Genomic DNA, 6,000 nt, shown 5'->3' with positions numbered 1-6,000 from the left:
CACTGGGATGGCACATTCATTGTTGCTTCATGAGAGATGCCAAGACAGAACATGTCAGTTAAAACACTTCTAGATTCTTGTATGAAACTGTAAACAGTTCATTTGGTCACTATGTCTTGGGTTATGTGCAATGTTAACCACATATATTAATATGCATGTACATCCATGCGTACATAATACATACATACATTTCCATGTAAGGCACTGCATCTGAGTTTTATAACCCACTTGTTAGTCTCTGCCTGTACTAGTTGCTGTTAATAACAAACACATCATTGTCTCTTCTCCAAGATAATAAAAACTGTGTCTGTTATTGCATCAGAAATTTGAATTGTAGGGGTGTAAAACTATGTCAGTATATGAAAACATCTTGGTGCTTTAAGGCAGAATGCAAGGAGAACAACTGGGGATTGGATAAGACCTGTTAGTCATGCCTAAGAGTAAACCATTAGGTCTCTATGTATGGCCTTTGAATCACTATCAGTTATAGTATCTGGGGCTTGTGTCTTAGTCTGTTTTGTGTTGCTATACAAAATACACTTACAAAATAAACAAATAGAATTGTTAGAGACAATGAAGTATTCTATTCTTGATTAATTTGTTATGCAGCAACAGATAATTACCATATATTTAATTTAAAAATTTGATGTCATACATCTAATTTAATTGTTGGCTAAATGGGGCCCCACAGGAATTCCAAAATAACCCAGGCTGTTGTCAAAACTAAAGATTGCTCTCCACAAATTGACAACAAGACCCCAATGTTGAGGACACCTACACAATTTAAAGATGAAGGTGTCAGGTTGGTGCCTACATTAGGGCAGGTCTCATGTTCAGGAGTAGTTGGCCAACATATCCTTGGAATTCAGAGGTTTTCTGTGTGTATTTTTATTTGGTTACAGTTCAGTGTCTTGTTTTTGGTTTTGACTTGGTTTCATTTTGTTGGTTTTGGAGGTTTACTGTTATATTGGGTTTTGGGGTTTTTATTTTGAGAAAGAACTTAAAGTCAGATGGATAGGGAGGGGGAGAGGATCTTAAAGGATTTGGGGAAGGGAAACAACATGATCAAAATGTATTTGAATTTGACAATTGTCTTAAATAATGAAACATATATTAATAATACCAAAAATTAAAAGACACAATTTTATTAATTCACTTGATTAAATATTTTCACTTGAAGATATAACCAACATAAAATTATCCATGAGATATTTTATAATCTTTTATTCATTTACACTAAAGTCTTCCAAGTTTGTGTGTTTAATGATTATAGCATATTCCTAACTTAGTACCTATATTTCAGTATCGAAGTTGACTCTTGCTTAATGGATAGAACACTGGTACAATTTCTCTACAGAAAGTTTGTTTCCATCTTTTTTGGTGCTTATTCAGTGCAAAATTGAACCTATGTCAGATAGTTGAGATAAAACTAACAAGGTTATACATGATACAAACAGCAATGTCTAACATATCCTAAAGGCCAAGTGTAGTGTGATAGATTTTGTTCTTTGGATCCTAATTGGTTTATATTGCTGTGATATAACACTGACAAAAACAGCTAGTAGAGGGAAAGGGGTTATTTGGCTTACACTGACACATCAGAGTCCATCACTGAAGGAAATCAATGCAGGGGCTTCCACACCAATTGATTTCATTCATTGGTATGTGGCCTGCTCCACAATAAGGATTTCATACCTGGTACTGTACTATAACCTCTAGAAGCCAATGGCTGGGGAGATCGTAGGCTCTAGAGAAATCTAATATTGTTTTGTTAAATGATCATTCTGTTAAATTGCTTTCTAATTATTTGGTTATAGTCATAGATTTTGAAGAAGCTTCTTTTTGCAGTCAGTAGTGGTTAGTGAAGAAACTCAAACTTGTCAAAGTGTCAAATATAAATAGCTGTTAGTGCTCAGCTGTAGACTGGGATGTCTTTATCAACTTCCCTCTAATCAAGTCTCAAGGAACATCTCAAAAGATGGGGGAGACTCAAAGGTGCAGAAAACATACTCAACAAAATAAGAAGGGGGAGAAATGATTTAAGAACTATGGCTATGGAGGAAAGCTATGAAATATTGACTACTTCTGGATGTGATACAACTATTATACACATCAACTCTCAGCAACTACTGTTACCTGAAAAAAAATATGCACATGATCAAGGTAGTCAAAACCCCAGTATGAGTGGAATGTGGGTTTTCAGGGCTTCACCCTTGATGGATGAGGTGTTGGCAGTTGACCTCTGGCTGCTAAGGGAGGAAGAGCTACTCTTCTTTAGAGACATGGCTGTTGCTACATGGCTCACATTGTATTGGATGACCCCATACCTGTGTACATATGGGCATCACTAATTGGACTCACTGTGTTATTATTTATAACAACAGAAAGAACGGCATGAATTTGAAAGGCAGTTAGGTCAGGGACATTAGAGGAATTTGGAGGGAAGTAGTGGTATATGAATAATGTCAGTATGAAATTTTCAAAGAATAAATTCAAAGATTAAAATGCATGTGTGTGTGTGTTTGAAATGTTTTCCTCACTTGAGGTGATAATATTCACCCCAAAATCCATAGACTGCCTAAAAATTCTCTAGTGCCTGTCAAGAGCTCTTCCCTTATAGTTGTTGGTCAGAGGAGATCCAAGAGACTCAAAAACAACACACACTTTGGTTGTTTTCCCTGGCTGCCTCCCAGAATTGAAGGTAAGATCTTATTGTTGAAGATACTATACACTTTGGACACGGGACTTAGAGGAATCAAAGTGGTACTGACTTAGAAGCTCCTCCCTGAGGACTTTCCTGTGGTATTGAATCGTGCTAGGCAAGCTGCTAAGGGGAAAATGTAGTGAGCAGTCATACCCAGCCATAAAGACTCTGAACCACAAGGACCAGCCCAGTAAGGTATTCGTAATGGTGTGATAATGGTGCTTTGACTTCTGGGTAACCAACAACTGTCTAACTGGACTTCAATCCTGCCCAATAGGAGGAAAATCATGCTCATGACTATTCTAAATCCATCAAGAACCTGTGACTGGAGTGATCGTATAACCCGAGTAAGCCACTGCCAGTTTCCTAATCAATATGACTGCCATGTACGTTGTAAATACTTGTCCTCATCAATGAAACTTCTTTTTGCAACAGATGGGACTACTATAAAGATTCACAAATGTTCAAAATGCAAAGAATAAGTAACAATGTGGTTCAAAATCCCAACTGGTTCATCTATAACACAGCCCTTACACTTAAGACTCAGAGAACATCAGACATGGAAAAATTGTAAAAGCCAGAAAGACTGCAGGGAGCTGGTGCCTTCTAGACAAGACAACGGTGCTGTATTCATACAATTTTAACAACATGTTTGCTTGTATATGACAAATTCCATGACCACATCAGTCACAACATGCCAATTTTGATAGGGGGATTAGGTTTCCTATGGTCCTAACCTTAGAAGAAGAGCGACAGTCAGTCAGATGCGTCCAGGTAGACAGAATTGCTTTTCTTCAGTATCAAGACCCTAGGTATGTTTTCCAACCCTAAGAACAAAACCCTAAACACATGTACACATGGTCAACACTAATTGGATTCTGTCAGCTATACATTATATATGCATGCAGGCACACCTGAGCACACACGCGTGTGTGTGTGTAAAAATACTGATTATAAAAAAGTTCACAAGTCTGAGAGGAGTTCTTGAGAAGGACACAGGAGGATTTGGAGTTAGAAGCAAGAATTTTATAAAGAAAAGGAGTGTCAGTAACCGCTAGCTTATGATTCACAGAAGGAACCTGATGAACACTTCCCCTTTCTAAACTCCTTGGCTAAGCTCCAAAGCTTGGCCCAGGAGTCTCATAAGCTTGTTTTTCAGAATCGTCAGCTTTTGACCTTCATCCCATGGGCAGAATCTCAGCCAGTCTCTTGATATGTGTGCTTTAATATATCAGATTATGAATCTTCTACCCTTTGGTGTTGTTCCTTTCCTCTATGCCATCTTCTGGCACCCTTTCTGCCCTGCCTTGCTCTGTGCAGTAGGCTGGCCTCCATGACTGTCTTAAGGGCTTTTTGCTATCTGGAATCTTGTTGGATTTGATCACTGTCAGGAGGTGCCATCTAGTGGGAGGAGGGAGAGTGAGAGTTCTTCCCTTCCTGATCATTGCAGTTCATCTGCTGCCATATAGAAAACTGCTTCTGCTGGCGACCTGGCGTTTGTCAGTTTCTTTTACCACTGTGTTTTGTATTGCCTCTTCAGATTAGGTGGTGCTAATCTCTGGGTACACCATGTCCGTTGATGACTTCCCTATTCTTGCTCACATTGCAGCATCTGCAAGTTCATCCATCCAGTTTCACTATTAATACAATCTGCATTCTACTTCTTTTGGAATGCTACAGAGCTTAAACCTATACCTTAAACAGAAGGAGTAGAAAAACAGGCCCCACCCTCTTCATCTGTACATGGTCTTTCACTTGTAGTGAAGGAAAAGCTTTTGTGAATGCCACTTTTAAACAACAGGGCAGAGAGAGGAGGTTGAGGTTTGGGTGGAAACAAGCTCTTGGTAATAGATAAAAGATAAATGTGGTTTTTTATGCCTGCCTTGAAGAGGACTCACTTGCTTCTTCCCTTTCCCCACGGTCCAAGACTATGTAAGTCATCAGTTCTGCTGCAAACTCCAGAGTACTGAAGAATTTAGCAGGGAGTTCTGAGTTGTAACTAACATGTCCTCTCTCCTCTCTCAATTTCTTTCTTTCTAACAAATACAGGAAATGCATAAAAAAATTTTTGCCAGAATTTTACTGTAAAAACTGCATCTATTTTATAATTCATTTAAGCTCATCTTTCTTAAATTTCCATCTTCTTAGTTTTGAATACTAAGTATCCATACATAGCTTAGTTCATGCATTTAGCACTATTTCCCTCTTTACACTACTACTATTACAAAGGGTAATTTTAAATTACACTTGAAGAACAATCTTATAACTCATTTTGGTTTTGAAGAAGGCTAAGCAAACATTCTTCTGGGCTGTAGAATTAGCCCAGAGGTTAAAAGCAAGCAGAGGACACAAATTTGGTTCTCAATACTGACATCAGGTGGCACCTCTGGCTCCGCTGGCACCCACATATACATGCCCATACATCCACACATAAACTCATATTTAAAATAACGATAAGAAACCTACTTTTAAAAAGAAAATTATTGCATTCACCATTTCAAATGTGCAACCTTGAAAGTGGCTTTAGAGTTTCTATTGCCATAAGATTTCTCTACTGAGCTCATCAAGCAGAAAAATAATATAAGTTACTTGAAATGAGAGAAACTGCAGGAGGAAAACATGCAGGGCCTAATGCATAGCATACTGCACAGCCAGCACCAATCACACTCTTGCTGCATAGAGTGCAGGAGCATATTAAAGAATGATTGGTTGCTGTGCCAAAGGAGTAGCAAGGTAGGGCAAGGACATTCCAGAGAAAGATACCTGTATCCTGTCTTTATACTGTGAGAAGCAATGGTTCTCAAGAAACTGGGATTTACCATGGAACTTTGAGCTGAGGGAAGGAGAAACTGAAGTCTGTTCTGTCCAGAAGAGAAACCTGTCTCTCTGAAAGAGATTCCACACAGTTCTGACAACTGCTCAACCATCTTGCAGGAGAGCTTAGAGCCCAGACAATAGTAATGGGTCCGTGGTGAGCAGGACCACACTGTGAATAGGATTGCTTGATTGTGCACACCTCTTGCCCTATATTTTAACCTTAGCTTTGTATCAGGACTCTGACAGTAAACTGGGAGTCACACAACCTTTATTTTCTCCTCCTCATGTGGCTGCAGTGAATAAATCTCCCTCTTCTGCTTTTCTCTAATTGGCCTACAGAGGACGGAAGCCAAACTAGCATGAAGGACTGCCAAGACTCAGGTTCTGACCTTAGCAAGTCTGGTAACATAGTGGAAAATTTTCTATTAATATACAGAAAATAAGCTAATTGCACAGCAGTGCTACTATATATGTGAGAT

This window comes from Mesocricetus auratus, unplaced genomic scaffold (genome assembly GCF_017639785.1).
Source record: "Mesocricetus auratus isolate SY011 unplaced genomic scaffold, BCM_Maur_2.0 Super-Scaffold_100013, whole genome shotgun sequence".
NCBI classification, from domain to species: domain Eukaryota; kingdom Metazoa; phylum Chordata; class Mammalia; order Rodentia; family Cricetidae; genus Mesocricetus; species Mesocricetus auratus.
Note: the sequence above shows the minus strand (reverse complement) of the source record.